Below are 22,861 nucleotides of genomic sequence, written 5' to 3'. Positions count from 1 at the left end.
AAAATTTATGCCACATCAAATATTTAGATACTAATAAAGAGCATTAAATATAGATTAATTACAAAATCAATTACATAGATGGAGGCTAATTTTCAAGACAAATTTTTTAAGCCTAATTAATCTGTCATTAGCATATGTATACTGTAGCATCATGTTGTCAAATCATGGATTAATTAGGCTTAAAAGATTCGTCTCACAAATTAGTCATAAGTTATACAATTAGTTTCGTAATTAGTCTATATTTAATACTTCATGTATGTGTCCAAATATTCGATGTGATAGGAATTTTAGGAGTTTCTGCATGACAAACAGCCCAGTCTTTTAGACATGAACTTATATATGTTAGTAGTAAATCTGGATGCTGTGCATTGAACGGACGCGCCTAGAATATGTACTAAACCGAACTACATGAGTTTGATTTGTAATAAAGCTGGAAAAACCTCTTCTCTAATAAAATCATTGCCGCGAGTCGATTTGACAAGATTTTTGACGTATTGGAACTACGCTGCCTCTTAGGATGCAGTTCTGACCCCAGAGGCTTGACGGTACTACTTCAAGGTGCAAACCTTTGGAAGTGAGGACGCGGCGACGAGCACCCGAAGATTGATTCAATAGCCATGAAAGATGGCCAGGGAGACGAGTGGATGCTTCTTCATCGGTGGTCGGTGCAAGCATCTTCGGTGAGATGCAGAAACCGGTATTCGACGTAGGTTCCTGGAGCCTGGCCCTTGCAACCTACAGACTATACAGTCTACAGAAAGTTCAGGAAAGAGGGACCCATGTGCTTCTGCTCCACATCCGGTTGATCCTTGGGCGGTGATTCCATTTTAGTTCTCAAGAAGTATCAAACTGCCTCTGAACTTTCTCAAGGAAAACTCCGACTCAATCACTAATAATGCTGGCTATAATACGTAGGGGTTGACCCTGACCTGTAATATATAAGTTTTTGTACAGTTTCCTGCTTGTTAGCAAAATGCAGCTGCACGCATGTGTCTACCAGATTAATGTTAGAGTAATGACATAAATTGGTTATAGTTTATTCTTTGAGTTTTCTTCTTCTTCTTCTGTTGCTATGAATTTACCCTCAGGGCATGTGCTCCCCATGCACTACTATTGGATATGCATGGGGAGGGAAAACTATAAGCCCAGTTCTCAGAAAGTTTATTTTGCAGCCATTGAATTTGGTTTCGAGATTCGTGCATGAAATACATGCAGAAGAAAAATCCTTTCTTGAGAAAAAGTACACCCGCTATGCCGTGTCCATCACACAAAAGTACACCCTCCTCTGTACTTTTGCACTGTACTCTGCGTCCTCTGTCCTTCATGAATATGAATATCGATATACAGAGGCTAAATTTTATTTTCCAACGTTTATATATTATTAAGAGTTCCTTAGTACTGTAACATTTTTTTATATCGAATAAAAATCATTATATTAATTATAAAATATATTTTCATAGCAAATCTATTTATAGACACAAATATTGATATAATTTTTATGTCAATAGTATATTTTCTATAAATATCATTAGAATGGGAAGTAAATCTATTTTTTACAAGAGATCACTCGGGGTAAAGAAAGGAAAAGTCTAGTTCAAGAAAGTGATTTATTTCCTTACTGTTCTGCAACCACTAAGACACGGCAGATATACATACTAGAATGGACGAAGCTAAAACCCATTCTTACCTCCCTATAAGATCGGCTGAATTTGGCAATACAGCATGCATATCAGAATAGAATTTGTTCTTTAATCACCATGCTCAGGTCCCTTGGAACAAATAATGCTACTTATTAACTGATTAGAATAGAATCATATGCACTGTGTACCAACACTATGGTCTGCACAAGTTTCCTGATGCATGTACTAGATTGGTAACATTTCCAAACAAATCAGAGAATATTTTCAATCAAGCTCAACAATCAAATAAGCATATGTGGAAGTCAGAAGAAAACTTTGTAGCATGGACTTTTTTTGGAGAAATGGAAAATGAGCTCCTTTCAAGTACATGTACATATTTGGGGTGGAAGCACATGCCCCTAAGGGCAAAAAAAAAAAAAAAAAAAAAAACGAATTCTTCTCTCTCCTACCAGTTCTCTGGGTAGGACGGACTTGCCAAATTTTCCCGCTTTCCCACCAGAATAATATGGTCATAGTGTCTCTATCAAACTAGCAAAAAAAAAAAACAAACAAGCTCTGAGCCTTAGCAGCCTATTTGGTTGGCTGGTTCGTATCGTTGCTGGTTCGTGAAGAAGTACTGCTGGCTGATTTGTGTGAGAGAAAAATACGGTTCCGGCTGAAAATTTACGATCGTTTACGACGAGCCACAGCCAAACGAACATGCTCCTCTGCTTTGAGTTTTCCTTTTCCAAGCTTGCTGGTCTGTAAACAACTACCAGTATCCTGAAAGCAAAGGCATCTTAACTACGTACATAACATTCTGTGCTCTCCCTTCGAATTCTGACCGAAACCACTACTAATTTCATTGCAATAATAGCTGTACAGAAAGCAAGAATATCGATGTTTTTTGTAGGTATCTGCTACCTTGAAATCGACCACACTCTTTAACATCAAGAACGATAATTTAAAGCTCGGGTACAGCAAAGTCGCAATCCAGCTTGGCAACCTCCACGGGCAGCAGCTCTGACTGTGAACAAGCCGGCGAAGGTATGTGAAGCAGATCATGGGCTTGCTCTTGCTCCAACGACGGCGTGCAGTCCGTGACATCCGGAACGGGATCGTACCTTGAACTAGGCAGTAACCGGCAGAAGAAGACCGGTGGTGGTCAGGACGTTGGAGCCGATCATCGTCGCGACGCATGGCACTTGGTGCGGCGGCGGCGACGACGGTCGTCGGCCGACGTAGCACTGAGCTGATAGGAATGGAACGGCCGTGACTGGTACGAGCAGAGCGTCGGAGCCGATCGTCGGGTCTGGAACAAAATAGGACGACGACGGTGGTGCATCATCGCAAGTGTGTGCCTCAAAGTAGGTGATCTCCAGCTTGGACGGGTCGGCGTCGCATTGCTGCTCGTGCTTCTTCGCTGGGCAGCCGGGCCTGCGGCCACATTTGTAGTAACTCCTGCAACAACCATCATATGAATTTTAATACAATTACGACATATTTATTGGCTTTGGCATGCTAAAGGTTTTTTTTAATATGGTTGATTTAAATGTAAACTTAGTGCTTATTTTAGATTAGGTTTCATAATGACGTACGTGGGTAGTTTAGATAGAAATTTTGGTGACTAACGAGATTTTATTTATTTCAGAGAGACAAATGTGAGTAATTTAGACCTAGAATTACTGGTTTGGTTTATTATTAATTTTCCAATAATGACACAGCTCGGTCATTAGAAGTAACCAACTAAATCTATTTACTACTGACATTAATGATTAGAGTGTACCGAATTAAGTAACTGTTTGGCAAGGCTCCTTCGCGGCTCCAACTTTGGCTCTTCCGGAGGAGCTTACTAAGACCCCGTTTGGCAGGGCTTCACTTCACTAGTGAAGCTATTTTTTTTTGCTTTAGCTTCACGAACAGTTCCACCGGTGGAGCTGAAGCGGTTTTGGTAAACCGTTTGGCAAAATGGCTTCCCTGTGAGAGCATGTTTTTAGGGGCCTGGAGGAGGAGCCGGGAGAAGCCACTTTTTTTTTGGCTCATCCCACCCCAAATCACTGTAAGAGCATATTTTTAGGGGCTTCACAAGTGAAGCTATTTTACTTTACCCCGTTTGGTAGAAAACGGCTCCAAATGGCTCCTGAAGCCGGTGGAGAAGCCCTGCCAAACGAGGCCTAAATATTTTGTAAGAGGAGCTGTTTGTATTGTATAGTATTTCACTCCCTGATTAATGACAGGATACTCCACTGAATGGCTAAATAATCTGTTTTAATTTCTATGAGACTAGACGTTATATCTTTTCTTAATTAACTCAGCTACTAATAGGATTAACATAAGACTAAAAAAGAGTCAGTAAATTTAGTGATAGTAAGATGCCCGTGAAAAGAATCCGAGATATACCTTGGAAATCTGGCGCCCAGAATTTCCTTCTGCCCGTACTTCCTCCATGTGTACGAATCATGAACTCCATTCTGTAGCACTATCATTCGGGATCCACCATCCATCCTGGATCATGAAGAGGTCAAGACTCAAGAATACCACAGAGGTGACTGATGAGGAATTCACAAACTAGTTTCTGAAACTACATGGAACCAACGAAATAGAATGTTCTCTTGCAGTACTAGCTTGGTGTAACACTGAAACTGATGATCGGTAGAGCAAAGGTGGGCAGGCACCTGAGCCGTTGAGATGTTGATTTTTTTTTAATTTTAACCCTTTTTTTAATATAATTTTTTTTAAAACTAACACTTTTGGCCGCGCCTATTTCTCTGGCGCGGCCAAATGCCTGTGCCGCGTCATGCATGGTGGCGCGGCACAGGGCTGACGTGGCGTGGGGCGGCTGGGGGGCCGCTGACGTGGTCGGTCCTGCCGCGCCACCCATCATGACGCGGCACTGCCGCGTCCTGATCCATGGCGCGGCAGGACCAAATAAATATAGCGCGCGAGCCCCCTGCCCACACGCACCCCTGCCCGCCTGCGCACGCCGCCGCCCAGCGCACGCCTCCGGCGCCCGCACGCGGCCGTACCCAACCACGCCGCACGCGCCCGCGCCCTCGCCGGCCACTCTCGCCAGCCGCGGCCGCCCACGCCTCGCAGTACCCTCGCCGGCCGCGCCACGAACGTCGGCACGTCAAGGCTGCCCCCGCTCCTAAGGTACCTCTCTCTTGATTTAAAGTTATTTTAATTATTATTGTATTAGGATAATTAGTTTGTGATTTACGTAGGTAGTTTTTAGATTTTAGGTATTTATTATTTAGTTTGTGATTATTATCGTTTTAGGATATTTAGTTTGTGATTGATTAGGTATTTATTATTTAGTTTGTAGTTAGTTATTTAGTTAGGGATTATAGCGAACCGATCGATGGATCGTAATTCATTCGAACGTTTCGATCGTGGGTTAATCCTACCGTGGACGTAACGCTGAGCGTAACTCGCTCCCTCGCTTCTTGGTTGGTGTTTATTTTAGATCTCTAGCCCCTATCTATGTTCATAGCACATGACCATCGGGCTTTACCTCTTTTGCTCGCTTATTTATCCTAGCCTTGTGCCGATATATACATGTGTTTTCATATTGCATTACAAGTAGTTTACATTTTGCAATGCTACATAATGTTAATTTAAGTTTTGTTAATTTGAATACTCTAACGCTTTGTTTATCAATTTATAACATGATGGCCCCTCCCACGTAGCACCCGTTGTACCCCATTCTGGAGGTGGAGTACGACGACCAGCACCGAGCACACATCTTGAGTGACAACGACGCAGAGGTGTCCTTGCCTCCTTTGAGACCCCGCACTCACACCAGGGCGCATCAGTGGGACGAGCGTTATACGCCGTACATACGGCGTGCCGGCTTCCTCGAGCTTGTCCGTGTTGTCAACCACGGTCTTCTGCCCCTTGACCCAGCACTACTACTATAGCTGTAGACAGGTACGAGTGCATTCTTTGTACGTAAACTTTCTTATAACAAATTGGAGGCAACTAACAGTCGTTCTATTCTTATAACAGGTGGAGGTCTGAGACCCACATATTCCACCTACCTTGTGGCGAGATGACCTTGACGTTGCAGGACGTGAAGGCTATTTTAGGCCTTCGGTTGGAGGGACTTCCAGTGACAGGGATAGTTGACAACGATCACTGTAGGGAGCTGGTGGCTCAGTTTACTGGTTTTCTTCCGCCGGATGACGAGGCTTCCAAGAAAAATAAGTGAGAAATTCAAGCCTATTTAATACTTGCTTTGCTTTCCTGTAGCAACCGGGTCTCATTTTCTTTGATCAATTATAGGAAAAATTCTGGTGTTTCGTCGTTCTGGATCACAGAGCGCTTTGAGTACTTGGACCCACAAGCTGAGGAGGCATAGATCGATAGGTTCGCTCGAGTGTGGCTCTGGCACTTTCTTAGTGCTTTCCTCTTCCCAGACGCCTCGGGCAACACCATCAGCTGGATCTTCCTTGACATACTTCGCCAGCCGTGGGAGAACATAGCGAGGTACAGCTGGGGCAGCGCAGTCCTAGCATAGACGTATCGACAGCTATGCGTTGCCTGCCGTCGCACCTTAGGACATGCGAACCTTGGGGGTTGCTCCTACCTACTCTAGGTTTGGTGTTGGGAACGATTGCCCGTTGGGAGGCCCCTTAATAATAGTTTACCGGTAAGTACTTTGGTTCATTATATTCTTCTAGACAGTTAGATATGATGAGATTATTTGTTGCTAATTCGTTATCGTATTCAATGCAGCAATGGAACGGACATGATACACTCCTTACAGCTCTATATATCTGGATCGAAGCACAATTAGTTAGAGGGAATACGTGAAGCAAGTACAGGGAGTATACGAACGGTCTCGACGTCCTGACACAGCACCAGGTTACGCTCTCTACACTATCGTAGCAGTGTCTTCTTCGATGTACACTATATCACAACCTAACACAATTACGAAATTTCAGGTGTTTTGGTGTCCTTGGGATTCTTCGGAGCTCCAGGACTATCTGAGTCCTATCACTAGGGACGAGTCACACGAGTATCGCTGCGACGTTCCTCTTATTTTTTTTCATGTGGTCGAGATTCACTTGCCCATCCGGGTCTGCAGACAGTTTGGAAGAATGACATGGTGCCCACCACCGCTGTACTCCACCAATCAAGAATTGCACGGGTGCGTTATCGATTAATAACAATGCTATAATTCAGAGGTGTGTTTGGTACAACTAACATCATTTTGTTGCAGGTTTGACCGCAGGAAGAGGTACAAGACCAAGGATTGGCGCGTGACACATAGCTCGTACATCCATTTGTGGCAGACCAGGGTACCACATGCGGTCCTTGAGGGTTCTCCACACGACCAGCAAACCTTCGACGAGTACCTGCGGTGGCTTCACAGGTCTACGAGAACATATATCAAGCCCCCGTACACTGACGTGGCGATTGACGAGGACTCGGAGGAAGATGTCATCGAAGATGTGTCCGACATCACCACTAGGACACACAGCTACAGAGAACCCCGCTTCAAAGATACATGGTAAGATACTTGAATGGTACAATTTATTATCCTTTTGGTATTAAGTATGTGTACTAAAACTGTCCAACCGCGTTTCTGTACCCAGGCGACACAATTGTCAAGGCTGTCCAACGAAGCAGCGTTCCGGCTTCACGAGTCTAGAAGGCATGGGCCAGTCGTTCTCGCGGCTTTTGTGGAGGTAAACATAAAATTGTCCGTTTCGAAAATATTTCTTTATTGTATATGCGTTTGGCTAATGAACTAACGTTAACGTCTATTTATGTAGAAGGTGAAGAAGAGCTGCAGGAAGCTAGATCAGAAGTTGAGCTGCATGGACATCCCTTATGAGGAACCGCCACTCCCCGCGCGGTCGGGTGGCACGACTTCAGCCTCTTTGAGGACACCAGCCGGCTCTTCTCAGGCGATGACGCAGGGTGCCACTTCCACGGTGCGTACACCACCACATCTTAGCGCTGGGAAGGACCCTGCAGCCGAGGACGAGGAGGACGACGATGACGACGACGACGAACCCCCGAGCTTCCGCGGACAGCATGGCTAGTGGGACGAATGGCCGCAGGACGAGATCGACATGTCTCAGCTAGGTGGTGCCCCGTTTGGCACCCAAAGAGCCTCACAAGTGCTAACAAAGATAGTTTGTTTCAGTACGTAGACTCCATGAACTAACGATCATAAAGAATTATAAGTAATCGTGCGTATCATATACCTGCAGGGTACGAGCCGTACGCACCGTCGACGCGACCATACCGACGTTGGCTACACTCTCAATGTGTTGTCAACAAATCTGAAGAGACAGAGGCGTCCGAGGGATCCTTACACTCCTGGGTCTTAGTTTGTTTTGGTCAAACGAATATTGACATCCGAAACTTGTGGGGTTATTTGATTATTTTATGTCAAACTTATATCAAAACAATGAATATGTTATGTGGCAGCTCGTCAACTTGCTTCTTATTCGTTTCGTTGAGTCGCGGCAGCACTGCCGGCGAGATTAAGTACCCTGCGTTCGGGAACCAGCAGTCCCGGCATATCTAGACACCGGTGGTAATTTTTCGTAATTGATTAGTTAAAATGATGCATAACAGTATTATGAAAGACGAAAAACTAATTATTGGCTTATCAAATTCTCTATTCGGCCATGAAAAAACTCAACAATATACTGGCGCGACGCGTTTCGATTCTACCATCTAGGTAGCTCGGGCCGGCGGCGGGCGCAACGGCAGGTGTGGGTGCTCGTATGGTATGTTTGGTCCAGCTGTGCCACGCAACACGGCGCGGCACTGCTGCGCCATGGATCAGGGCGCGGCAGGACTGGCCACGTCAGCGGCCCCCCCGGCTGCCCCATGCCACGTCAGCCCTGTGCCGCACCACCACTATGCACGGCGGCATTTGACCACGCCAGGACAATATGTGCGGTCAAAAGTGTTAGTTTAAAAAAAATCGTCAGTATTAGATTTAAAATTATATTAAAAAAGGTTAAAATTAAAAAAAAATCGAGATGTTCTCCTTGGCGCTGCTGATCTCCTGCCGCCGTCACCGGCTGGGCTCCTCGTGGCGGCGGTGCCGGCAGTCGCGGGGCTGCCCAACTGTGGGGATCCGCAGAGACGTGATGGCTTGAGACAGTGAATCGGTGATGTCCGACAAGAGGGCGTCCACGTCGCCGCCAGAGCACTCTGCCCCAGCGCCATAGCCTCCTCCCGCCGCCGGTAGCAGCCTGGCTAGCAGTGCCTTGAGATGGTTGGTTGACTTCTGAGCTCTGAAGATGAACTGCTCGGCCGTCGCGCCACCTGCCATCTCAATTCTCAATGGAGTGTTGTGCATGTGCAAGTTGGGAGATATTTGCAAATGACAAGTAGTATAATGGATTTCTCCATGACTCTTCACTCTTCAGGGTAAAGTGACTAGGGTTGCCAAATGCAGTTTGTTATAAAAAAAAAACACACACACACACACACACACATATATATATATATATATATATATATATATATATATATATATATATATATATATATATATATATATATATATATATATATATGTATGCAAGAATTGTACTTTATTTAGCATAGGTCAGTCAAGACAGAGACCAGTCACCTACTCACTGCATGCTTTATCTTATCCTTCATAAGCACCTGGTTCATTCTCACAGAAATATATGAAAACATATTTTTTTGTTAAAACGATACAATTCTTTTTTTTTTAAAAAAAATACTTGCAAATGTCAGGGCACAGTAGAGACGCGCGATCATCTACAGTGCAGAGGATGGAATAAGTTTAAGGTATGGTGGAGTTTAACTAGCAGTTGGAGGCTCTTCGATCACCACTTCTTACCTGATTCAGTGATCAGAAAGGTGCAAGTGCAACCTCTTAACTGTAATGTACCTCGGTCCTTCTTAGCTTGTTCTACTAGGACCTTGTGAACGACGTAACAGCACGCGGCATGAAGGACGATGCCTTGGGGCAGCGCTGAGCGCCTATGCTTGCCACGGTGCCGCCTCCATGCGTGTCGTGGCACCGCTTCCTCCGCGTGCCTGTTCACTTGGCTCTGGTAAATCATGGCTGAAAGTAGATATCGGCGATGTCAGCTTCTTTCTCGTGTGCCACGACGTTTAGGCATCCATCTACGCCTGTCGTTTCCTGATCAGATTCAATATTGGGCTACCGCTTGCCGCTTGTAGATGGGTAAACCTGAATACAGGTCGACTTTGCCGATGGCCAACTGCCCATGGCCAGCGATTCGTACAGCCACAGAGATGATGAACAGGGGTTAGTCGCTGACAAGTCTTGACATATGGCGAGGGGCATATACGGATATACTCTGCATATACGGATATACCTCGTTATATCTGATATACACTATGTCTGAATGCATAGTAAAAACAATATATCTAAAAAAACTAAAACGTCATATCATTTGAAAGAGAAGGAGTACTATTTTTATGGATGCCTTAAAGAAAATTAGGCTGGTATATTTTAAACCGAACACGGGACCTACTATAAGTTCGAGTACCTATGTTGAATCTGAGGCTCGAACCTAAGTCTGCAGTTCCACCACGAGAAATCCAATCAAGTTATGCTTAGTTTACATGTTCTGCTCTACAGAAATTTAACGGCTTATGTTTTATAGACATTTAATTACATGACTCATAGAAAGTTGGTAATCGTGCTAAGAGAGTTTCATAGTTTCATCCTCATGAAACTCACTTCTTCTCTTTTTTTTTTTCTTAAAACTGTTGCAACGTCATAAAAAACGCTTATGTTGCAGCTTATTAAATACAAACGAAACTCTGACGAGACTCCCACTAAAATTGGCCTAACAAATGAAAGATAGATGAAAGAACCTCATTCATTCCGGTCACACTAGTTGGTAAGTCGTTCTAATTAAAAGAGATGTACAGTCTTCAGCCCCAATGGACCATCTGTTTAATCTGCAGCCATAGAAATGGTGATGGGGCAGCTGGACAAGTCGAGTGGATCGTTACCCTGAAAGGGAACACACTTAGCAACGGAGGAATAAGAAAATCTCTAGCATTAACCCCTATTTTAGAGCTTCATACATGAGGCTACCACCATATCTTGAGTTCAAAAAATAACTCGAACTTTAGTAACAGCCTCAAATTCTGAACCCTGTTTTTCTAATTACTTATGTATTTTACATGGGTTTGACCTAATTTTATTCAACTAAATTTAATTAAATTATAAGGTCTATATTTAAATGCTAGGTATATAATAAATGCTTAGTGACACCTGGGATTTTTACTATAGGTTGGCTCAACTCAAATAGTTAATTGTTGTGTGCACTTGTCGAGAAGTTGAAAGTAACGAAAAATGTGTCACGTGCACGCACAGGAAAGACGTGAGTGTGTCATTGTCGCCCACGAGCCTCACCGACATGATGCGATTTTTTTCAAAGAAAACAAAAGTTTAGAATGCATATATGTTATGCCAGCTTGTTGACTTCATTGAGGTGGCACGAGTTGATTGGATGGAGTCACTGACTCGGCTTAGAGGTTTGACTTAAAGTTGACTTTAGTCAACACGTTATATGGGCTATTGGGTTCAGATTGGACATTCGTCTCATGCCGCTTTGGTTCTGGATTCTAGGACCCACCGAGCTGCCCTGCACATGGCGACAGTTATCATGGAGATAATTTGGATTTTGCTATTATCAAACTTATTTGTCATCCCATAAAAGAAATTCGCTAGAATGTCATTATCAAACTACGTACACACGTTAAAATGTTTTTTCTCTTATTTCTCTTATTAATTTAATTATTTTCTTATTACTCCCCAAATGATCTTTCTATTTTGCTCCTACCTCCAACACTCCCAGCGCTTTAGCCCCTATGTAGGAATGCGGTGGCTGATGCTGGCGTGTGGGGGCAGGGGTGGAGAACATTGGGCAGGGTAGAGGTTGGGTTTGGGCTCTGAAAGGCATGCGCGAGGTGCCCTTGGCCGGATAGTGCAGGTGGAGACTGACGGTGGGGTGTGGTGCACAGGCAGCTGACTGGGTAAATGGGAAGAGATTGGGCAGCGACAGCAAGGAGCAGTTGTGCACTAGTGCTATAGGAAGAAGAAAGAGAACGAAGGGATAAGGTTGTGGAGGGAAGGGCAAAACTAGAAGAGAAGATTGGGTGGAATGGAAAATAATTAAATTTGGGAGAAAATAGGATAAAGGCATTCCAACATGTGTACCCAGATTCATAATGGCATCTCGACGAATTCCTTTTATGGGATGATGGCAAACAGGCAAAGCCCAGGTTTGATAATGGCAAAATTCTAAATATATCGGTTATCTGGGGAACAAGTGAAACCAGCGAAAGTGCTCGGGTCACCAGTGAACATCGCAGATCAACAAGGAAACCACGACGAGTCCAACTAGGGGCCTCTTATCAATGGATGTTGAAACGACCTGATTTCCACGAAGGGAAATCCATAGAGTCGAAGTATATTATGACCGTTGTAGATCATATTACCCAAATTCCAGTCGAATACCACATCCATATAACGATAATATCAGAGTACATAAAGTACGGAATTACATAAATTATTACATCACCGCATCGGCGGAATCAAAAGTAGCATTCATCCAGAACAGCTTGGAGATAAGATCGCCAAAACTCAAGCGTAGGAACGAACCCCTCAACCGTCAAACTCCTCAGAGCTATACCCCTCAGCAGAACCTGTGTGGCAAAGTTTATCAGTACGATTTATACTGGCCACTCCCACCCTATGAGCATTGCTTTGTGGAAATTGGATGCAAGTTGGATATAATCAAAAGGAACCTATAAGGCTGGGGTTTCCTATGTATTAGCATATCAAGTATATAATAGTATAGTCAAGTTTTAACACCATTCCCACACATATTCCACCCCATTTCCATCTAGAGCCAGGTTTCGATCCTGGGATCGATATACCACCATCTCTATATCATCACCATACCATCGCTCAGTCGACAGGCCAACTCTCTCTCGGCACTGTCTCATGGCCCGTAGCCCCTGGCTACGACCGACACTCTCTCATGGGGGAAGAAGAGAAGGACTCATCTTGCTATCTAGTTTAAGCGAAACCCAGGAAAGGTCCATAGCCGACTAGTCGGCATATGTATCGATCGATCAACCAAACACTCTGCAGAGGTTCTACATAACCACAAGATCTGCCTTCTCCACTGACCGTCGTCAACTGGGCTGATTTTGGTCGCTTGCTAGCCTAGGATAATGCCACTCTACCATTCAGCCCTGGTACGCCCCAAGTCTAGTCTAGGATGGCTGAAACTGTGAGTCATGAGCCGAGTCCACAAGGTCTCCATGAAGTCTCGGAAGGGTGTGGGGGAAATCCTCCGCGCCCCGTACCTCCTTGCACTGTCCGCTATCAACCTAGCAGTAGTGGCAATATCCTACCAAGTAGTCCGGCCGTCCCGCACCATATAGGACGAGTGGTACGTAAGGCTTTCCGGTGAGTCTGAGTACTAGTAAGTCCTTAGAGATGACCAAGCCAGAATGTCTTTATCAGGGTTTTACTGTGCCACCACAGCACCTCCACCCCGGGCTCCTCCCATCATAGGTTCACACCCAGGGCCACCTCATATCACCAATTACCCACCACAGGTATCCATTCCAGGGGTGCCCAGGTAGCACCCCACGGCAAGACTTGCCCAGGCTCATCGTATATTCCAACTTTGTCGACACAACCCTCCCCCTCCACACACCCAAGTCACACACGCAGCACTCTCTCCAAAGTCCAGATAACTCTAGTTTCCACCACGCATCAATATAGTATATATAAGCGTAGTAGAAATAATAAGCAGTGAAATATAGCAGCGAGCGTGTGACTAGCCTAACAGCAGGGTGAGCAGGGGTAAGGTTGCGTCAAGGTAAAGGCCTTCAAGAAAGCATACTACCATGCAAGTCTTATCATAGTGTGATTATAACAATAAAGTAAAGCAATAGCAGCTCTATATTAGCCATGCGTAATAGGTCCTACGAAATTGAGTGGGATGTGGCACCTTTCGTGTAGTCGTCTCCGTACTCCTCATGGTACTCTTGGTCCTCGTCCGTCTGGTTCTCCTCCGAGTCTGCAAACGATCGCATTATAGTCGCGTTAGCGACGTCTATAGAATAGCACAAAGAAGCAATGAAAATTCAAAAGAGCCAAATGCACACAAACATGGGTCCATTGCGTAGAGCTCGATTTTAGATGAATTTTAGTCTGGGTTTCATATTTTTCTGAGTTCATATGAATTAGTTATGAATTTCCGAAGTTTAAATCATTTCCAAAAATGAAAAAGGCTGAATTAATCCTGGGCTAACACGTGTCACACTGTGACTGATCCGCGTGGCATGCTGATGCCAGCATGATGCCAGCATGGCGTCATCATCTCGGTTCCGAGCTGACAGGTGGGGTCCCGCTGACATCAGCTTGACGTCATCAACGTCATCAGTTCCGACAGGTGGGACCGGGGGCTCTTGGGTCACTGACATGTGGGTCCGGTCAAAGTCAACATCAAGTCAACGGGCGAGTCAATGGATCACCGTCACTGACAGGTGGGGGCAGAGCTGCTAATGTCAGCAGCTGACGTTATCATGACGTCAGCATGACGTCATCTCGGCTATTTCATCCTCTGACAAGTGGGTCCCACATGGCGGTGTCATTGACATGTCGCCCCGGTCAATGGTCAACATTGACCGGTCAATGGTCAATATAGGCCGGGCCTCGACTAGGCCGATTGGGCCGGATACGGGCCGGGCTTGGCCCACCACGTGGCACGCGTTGGTGCGGCCACGTCACGACCTTGGGCCTTTACTGGGCTCTGGTCCACCGATCCAGTGCATGGTGGACTGTGCGGTGTTGGTTCATGGACCGCAGACATGGTCTACATAGTTCGGGTCCACCGATCCTTCTCCTCTGTTTGGTTCACCAGGACCGGGTGCACGCGTGCGTGAACCAGGAGGGGAGAATTCCCCATTGTCCCCGACGCTCCCGCCAGTGGTGAGCTCACCAACGAGCCCCTCCAGCGACGTGGGTGTGCAATTAAGGTGGGCAAAAGCTTGGCCTTGCCATGGCGGGTGCCCCGATGAAGTTAACGTGGTGGCCGAGCAGCTCTAGTTGGCTGGCCACGGTGGCGGCGGTCCTCATACACCGGCGAGTGGTGGAGTGGTGGCTGTGGCGGTGGTACCGGAGATTGGTGGTGTGCACAAGCTCCCCGACGCTGCTATGGCCATGGCGAGCAGGTCAAAGGGGCTCCGGGAGCTCTCCACACCTCTGGCCACGGTGACGGCGGGCTTGGTCATGGCGGCGCTCCGATGATAGTACCGTGTGGTCGAAAGTAGGGTTGCGACGATCTTCTTGCTCACTAAGCATGCGCGCGGCATGTCTCGCGGAACGGCGGAGCTTGGCGTGATGTTAATGGCGGCGTGTCCACGGTGGGGTGGCCAAGGCAGCTTCGCCATGGCCGTGCTCTAGGCCATGGTGAGCACGCCCGAGCGTGTCTGCGTGCGTGCCCCGTGTGCGTGTGTCCAGTGGCCATGTCTTCGAGCAGCGCGTGCGTGCGCGTCAACCAGTGTGTGTGAGTGTGGGTGCTTGTGTGCGCGAAGAGAGTGGCGGCGTGTGGTGTGCTCGAGCAGGGATGGCCCGATGTTGACATGGCGTTTGTAAGCTCATGCTCGTGCGTGCAGTGTGTAGTTGGCCACGGCTTGACCTCAAATTGGCTTAGCATAGCACCGCAAGGCTGAAGAAGACGATCATGGAGGTCTTTTGGTGGTAGTTTGGCTAGGCCAAAGCTTGGCTTGAGCTCCGGCATGGTTTATTCATGGCAGCCAGGGGCTTGGAGTTGGTCTTAGTCGTAGGAGGCTTACCGCGGTGTTCTTGACATTGTGGTGCGGCGGTGCAGCGAGATGGTGTGGCCGTGTAGCTCCGAAAGCAGTGCAGTGCGGCGTCGCTCGCTCTGGCTCCGGCGAGTCCTCCCCGCAGCGGCTTCCTTCTCCTCCTTGCTTCTCCCTCCTCCCTCTCTCTCGGCTTGACGCTGTGTGGTGCTATGCCACCAGTGGCGGCGGTGAACGGGCTGAGGGTTAGGGCTCACAGACGTTGGCTTTTATAGCCGAGCTCCAAGGGCTCTAATGACAGACGGCGATCGGGCGCTAGTGATGCGTGCGGCGCATCCGATGGCCTACGTGCGGTAGCGTAAGCGCGGCGCAAGGGGGAAACAGGGTCATGCTTCTTGCGTGACCCCTTGGCCCATGCCTGCCACGCTGGTCGGCCCTCGGTCATGCGGGGAGAATGCGTGGGCGAGGGGAAGAAGACGCTACTGTGCTGACAAGCGGGGTCGGGTCGTCAGGCGCTTGGCGCGATGTGGCTACGTGCGGCGCGTGATGGCTAACGAGCGGGCCCGGCTTGTCAGCGGCTATGCGCGTGCGGGCGGCGATGCTGGGCTGGCTTCGTGGGCTACGCACGTGAAAGGGCAAGCGAGGCTCGGCTAGGCTAGCTGGGCCGATCGAGGCAGGCTGGGCTGAGCTGCTACCTCCCTCATTTGTTTTCCATTCTTCTTTTTCTTTTGTTTTTCTTTTCTTTATTTGCTTCAAATTGATTTGGAGTTTGAACCATATAGCTTCACACACTTATACATGGTATATGTAACTTGTCCAAGGGTTAGAATGGTGGCCTGGACTCATCCCATATATTTGGGATTTATTGGCTATTTTTGCTATACCGAAATTAGTTATAGTTTTCTATTTTATGTATTTTATCCTTTGAGTTGAGTATTAATTGTTTGAAAGTTTGTTAATTATTAAAGGAGTTAATCAAGTATCACATAAAGCAATGAAAATCCAAATCACATGTTACAATAATAATTATGCATGCAAGGTTTTACGTGTTGGGGATTTAAACACTCATATATGACATGTCTCATGATATGGTTATGAAAATGACTACTTAGGTTATACTTACATGCAATACTTAGGGTTGGCTCCTACACATGGCACTCAACATTGCATGGGGTTTAAACAAAAAAATTTCAGTTGGGATTTTTGGTGTGTGGATTTTTGTGTTGTTACAGATGTGGTGGCTCAGACTCGACAAAACTTGACAAGGGCGATATAGGAGCTTTGATGAGATCAGAAAAGCTCTTATATGGCACATTCATGTCAAGGAGTGGTGTAGTGGTTGTAGCTTGCTTTTGCGAAATGGTGGGTGAAACAGATAGGGAAATGGTTGAACCGGAGGATGGTCAAACAAGGGAGGTTGACGATGGCGGCAAAGCTTTGGCCATGGTGTCTAGCAGTGACGTTGCGGCTTGGTGAGGAGGTGGGAAGGTGTGGGGAGGAACTAGGTTGTGGCAAAAAATGTGAGTGATGCCCTTGGACTGCTTATATAGGGTAGAGCGGTAGAGGAGGGGTCGGCGGTGAGGATTGGTGAAGAGGCAGGGATGCGTGCAGAGGGCCTAGCTGGTGGCAAAAGATGTGGCACACTTATATATGGTAGAGATGGAGAGGATGAGGGGTTAGGCGGGCAGAGCTGGAAGGGGCAGAGGAGTGTAGTGGGAGTTAAGGGGCTAGGGTAGGGGCATTATTGCGACATTGCTAGCATAATGACGAATGTAAGGAGACAAACCATGGAGACGGTGAGCTCGAGCTCAGCTTGTCAATGACGGTAGAGGAGAATAGGGGATTGTCAGAGGATGGAGAAGAGTTATAGGATCTACATGTCATAGAAAGATAAAGGGAACTAGTGGTCTGCTGTTGTGTTAATGGGACATGCCCCAAGAATAGGAGAAGGAGGTGCATGAGGAGCTGGCCAATACAACGAATTCGGCTCGAGAAACAAGGACCGGGGGGTAAAATGAAATAGGAGAGAAGGAAGAAAGAATAAGAATTTTATGGATTGGGTTTATAACGACTTCATCTAATGATAGACAAATTATTTTGTCATTTTTAAGAGCTTTCCAAACTTACTGAAACTATTTAAATTTCGAAAAATTGAACAATTAAGAATTTATTTTGAAAGTAAGCTTTATGGCTTTGAAACTTTTCAAACTCATATTCAAAATATTTTTGAACTATATTTCCAAAAACAACTTCAATTTAATTTTGCATGGCATTGAATTATTTTTAAACAGTTCTTAAACTTTATTTTTAAAGCTAGTTTTTCAAACAATTTTTTGTGACCTTATTTTAGAAAGAGTTAAATACACAGGCGGCTCTTAAACTTGTAGTTCTGTGCCACTTAGGTCCACGAACTCTCAAACTCGAAATCCAGCTCCCTAAACTTGTTAAGTCATGCATCGTAGGTCCATGCCCCTTCATGTAACTGCTGACTAGGATAAATTTTATAAAAAAAAACACCTCCCTCTTCTTCCCCTTCCGAAAGCGCATCAAGCACTGCTCCGGTGGTTGCCTCCACCACTCCTCCGCGCGCAAGAAGAAGCACCAACAGCTCAACTTGGAGGTGCTTAGGCCACCAGAGATGTGCCGGAGCAGCTCGGCCGAGGCACTCCACGAGTGACGCCGCAAGCGCGTGCGACAGAGGGAGCAACATCCTCGACACTCGCCTCGTGCAGTCGCACGGACCAGAGCGGGCGGCAGCGGTGCCGGCCGAGGGTGCGGCGAGCGTCGCCACGACTGCCCCGCATGCTGTGGCCTTACCTGCAGCACGTGGAGTCTGTGGCCAACAAGATGGAGCAGCACCGCCGTGAGCTACGGCAGTTCGCTAATGCCAACGCGGACGCGGCCACGGTCAGTACCGCCGGAATAGCTTGGCCAGCAGTATGCACGCCGTGTCCACCACCACCTCCTAGGAGGCGCACTATTTGTTCTCGGGCGCCAGCTGCGCCGTCTCCGGCCCGTTGGACCAGAAGAGGTGTTGCAGCAGCTTGGCGCCGTCGTCTCCGAGGAATCACTCTAGCACAAACTCCTCGAGGTGGTCGAACACCTCGGGTCCCGCATCGCCAGCGGCTGGTACCCGCACAGCACCTCCCCCTTGGACACCTGGTACGCGCCGCCGCCATGGGATTGCAGCACAAAGTCCCTGCGCGCGTGGCCGGACTGCAGCGGGACCTGCGGCTGCATCCGGAGCATCTCATACACAGTGGACCGCACCTACGGCATGGACTCCCGGACGACGGTGAACCCAAACCCGACATCGGCGTCTTTGTCCATGGCGCGCCGCACCTCGTCCCGTAGGCACGGGCGCAGCCCCGTGGCATCGGCGATGTTGCCGACCTTGGCGATGAGGAAGGGCAGGAAGACGGAGAAGCCACCGAAGGCGTTGAAGCCGAGCACGAAGAGGATGTTGTTGATGGCGTCCTTCTTGCCGATGCCATGCTGCGTCTCGACATAGGCGATGGCCTCGGCGCCGTGCTTCTCGACGAAGCGGTAGAGCAGGTAGTAGCCCGGCCAGATGAGGAAGGACGGCAGTGGGAAGGAGTGGATGAGCAGCTCCTCCAGCGGCTGGATGAGGCCGACCTTCTGGGTGGGCAGGATCTGCAGTGCTAGCCATGGTGTCGAGCATGGCGCCGACGCCGGCGCGGAAATCGACGGGCCAGCTACGGGCGTTGTGGTGGAGGAGGTCTAGGGCAAAGGTCTTGATGCACGTGTGCTCGGCCTCCATGGTGTCGAGGTAGATGCCGATGCGGGTGTCCACCGGTGAAGCCGGTGCCCAAGTTGTAGGGCCGATGAGGATGTCGCGCTTGTCGACGAGGTTAGGGTCGAAGAGCGCGGTGAAGGCGGCGGCGTCGACGATGGCGACCATGCGCGGGTCAATGCTGACAAAGAAAGGGAAGGTGGGCGTGATGTTGGTGCAGAACACGGTGCTGCAGTGCGCCGCCGCGTGCTTTCAGAAGGGGAAGAAGAGGGACGTGATTTTTATAAAATTTATCTTAGTCAGCAGCTATAAGAAGGGGCATGGACCTGCGATGCACGACTCAACAAGTAATTTATCTTAGTCAGCAGCTATAGGAAGGGGCATGGACCTGCGATGCACGACTCAACAAGTTCAGGGAGCTGGATTTCGAGTTTAAGAGTTCGTGAACCTAAGTGGCACAGAGCTACAAGTTTAAGGGTCGTTAGTGTATTTAACTCTTTTAGAAAATAGAACAAAAACCTATCCAAGGCTTAATCAAATTTTCCAAATTCATTTTCTGCATAAGAAAAATTATGCAACCAACATGAATGCAACAACCCAACAAAATATTAACTTAAAAATTTTGTAAACCCATTTTTAAATAAATTGATAAAAAAAACTAACTAAAGTTTGATAATTTAAGAAAAAACCATTAAATTATTTTTATTGTTTGATATTTATAGTCCAAAATATAAATTTATGTGTATGGCATCTACATGAAACATAACTTTAGGTTGAGACAGTTGTTATATAACCCTTGATGGCTGTGATCTCGTAGTGGAGACCAATGAGTCCAAGACTTTATTTGATGATGTTACTGATAGTAAGGGCGTCTTCAAATTACTCCTATATCCTGAGAAAAATAAACTTCTAGCATTTAAGGGGGTGTCGGTGTGAAAAGTGATCAAGAAGTAAATATTTGTAGTTTTGTCATGCGTTGTGATCGGATGTGACCTAGCACTCAATAACACAAGATTTATACTGGTTCAGGCAACATGCCCTACGTCCAGTTTCGGTCGGTCGATGACTTTATTCCTGAGCTCAGGGGCTCAAAGTTTGTTGTGGGGTTACAAACAGGTATTGAAAGAGAAGGGGCTTGTTAAAGGCCTGGTCGGACTCTGAACCGAAGGGCTGAGAGCGACGAGGGCTCTAACACACGCTAAGTACTGAGGCGTGTACTCTATGTAGCTTCAGAGTTCTAGAGCTATGGAGCTATTCGAATGCTCAGATTATCTAGGGCCAGCCAGAGAGGGTCTGAATGACCGTCCTTGTTGGGAGAGAGCACATCCCCTTTTATAGATGAAGGGGATGGCCTTACAAGTTAGAGAGAAAGAGAGAAAGTGTGTACGTATGCTACCTAGTCTTGTTGCTCACGCCATCGGGTACGAGACGATTGTCGGGCCCCATAATACTATTCATGCCCAGACACGTCTGGTAGGTTTTACCGTGTTCGTCTGGTATGGTAAATGTCGGCGCCTACAATACCTTAAGATAAATGTCGGCGCCCACAACACTGTTTGGGTTCTGACACGCCTGAAAGGTTGCATAGTACCCATCTGACATGGCCTGGTGGTACTACCCTGCAGGTGTGCAGGGTATGGCAGGGTACAGTCCTCGGAATTACGGTTGACTTGAGCGCCTTGCCTTATCTGCTTCGCCTAATCCTTGGTGATATAGACAAGGCCCGATCTTCCGATAGGTACGATAGCGTCAATTGGTGGAGACTTGATGTTCACAATCTAGACTTCGAACCAAGACTGATTCAGACCCTCGCAACTAATACACCACTGCTCTGTTGGTTATCAACCACACGAACGCGATTGACCTCGCCGAGAAGGCTTTCCTGCAAGCGAATCGAGAACACAAGCAAGAATATGATGAACGCAATCTAAAATTGCAAATAAATATGAGGCTTATGATAACGAGAAGGAGTTCAAGTCTTTATTCGAAAGGACTAATCGCCATAGATGAACAAGATCAAGAACTAGGTCCCTGGTTCACAGCAAGCGGCCTTGGCGGCACAATTGCAGCAAAACAACATCTGTTTAACGAGGAAATCAAGAACTAAATAAAACCCAAACCCTAAGGAGAATGACGGTTACTAATTATAGAGCCTCGAACGTCACCCCCTGGACGCACCCCCCTAATGGGCTCTAAGACGATACACGGCCCAATAGACCAAAAGACGGTGTCGCAGCACCCTGGTAGATTCTGGACGCTGACTTATTTCGACGATTCCCGTTGATTACGAAGGGCTTTTGACGTGAGACCACTTGCATTGGCTTCCTTATCTAATTTTCTTTCCATCCATATGTGGATCATAAAAAACAGAGCCTGGACGCGCCCATGTGACCAGTTTTATGACAGACTGGTCCTAGAACCCGAGATAGGCTCAAACTTGATTTGGGCCTCTACCTTGGTGACTTGAACCGGATGAGCTTCGGGCCTCCTTCTCGGTTAGGACACCCTCGCTGATCTCCTCGTCCTCTATCTCCAAGTATGATTGTATGCATGGAGCTCATGTTCTTATCATCCTCCCTTTCTTGATGAAAAGCCATCATCGGCGTCGATTTCGCTTGAAGTCGATCCTACACAACATGAGGACAAACGAGGTTTCCAAAATAATGGGAATGGACAATGTTGTGAGAAAGAATATGTCCACATGTCTAGGTTTGTAGGATGTCTTGTCCTATAGACATGTAGTATGCTCGATTGAAATACACACGGTCTTTGTCAATACTATCCTACAAAAGATTAGTACTAACAAGAAATATATACTCCCTTTCTTTGGATTCCACTTGTGTTCGAAAAGCAAAACTAGAGGAATATGGCATAACAATAGTGTTGATTTTATTGTCCTCTGGTTGATCATTACTTTGCACAACAAAAGAAGAATTCAGATTTGAACAAATGTAAACTCATTGTATCAAATATTGTCCTTGGATGTTATATTTGCCAAAAACATGATATGTATGTCTAGAGAACCATGGTAAATCAGCATATGCATAAAGTTTCTTCTCTAAAGAACTAAGATTACACAAAACATCAAATTCAATGTAATCCAAAGTATTTAAAGAAGACAATAATTTTAGCTCATCAACTTCACTAGCATTATGAATAACAAGTCTATTTTCAGCACAAGTGTTCGATTTCAGCACACATATAGCATGATCATTCTTCAATGATGGCATGGGTATAACATAAATATCATCATGCAAGTCATCTTCGTCACAAGGAACATCAAGCAAATCATCTTGTGACAAAGATAAATCAAGCGAAGGCTCCACTAAAATTTGCTCTATCATATCATGATTGGTGGAAAAATTCAGCACATCAAGAGAACTATCACCTTTCGTGAATTTAGCATCATGGACATTATCTTTGCTCTCATGTTCAGCAGGAGTAATAGTTGATGGTTCTGAATTTTCACATGAGGCTATGAGCATTTCATTTTCTGTCACGTCATCCTCGCTCTTTTGTATACTGTCCTACAAACGGTTAGGCATAGCAGGAGGAATAACAAGAGATTGATCTAGTTGATGCACCTCATCATTTGAATTAATTATAAGAGATGGATTAACAAAATTTTCTCTCATAAGATTTTTCATATCATTCT

The 22,861-nt window shown here is 46.5% G+C and overlaps 2 pseudogenes; both read right to left on the bottom strand.

The window, feature by feature from the left end:
• Nucleotides 1-2,583: 2,583 nt before the first annotated feature.
• LOC136548466 (uncharacterized) lies at nucleotides 2,584-4,123 on the bottom strand (annotated as a pseudogene).
• Nucleotides 4,124-18,360: 14,237 nt separating this feature from the next.
• On the bottom strand, nucleotides 18,361-20,808 carry LOC136548465 (linolenate hydroperoxide lyase, chloroplastic-like; annotated as a pseudogene).
• Nucleotides 20,809-22,861: the final 2,053 nt, after the last annotated feature.

This window comes from Miscanthus floridulus, chromosome 4, assembly GCF_019320115.1.
Source record: "Miscanthus floridulus cultivar M001 chromosome 4, ASM1932011v1, whole genome shotgun sequence".
Taxonomy (NCBI): domain Eukaryota; kingdom Viridiplantae; phylum Streptophyta; class Magnoliopsida; order Poales; family Poaceae; genus Miscanthus; species Miscanthus floridulus.
The sequence above is the reverse complement of the archived record's forward strand: the minus strand, read 5'-3'. Positions and strand labels throughout refer to the sequence as shown.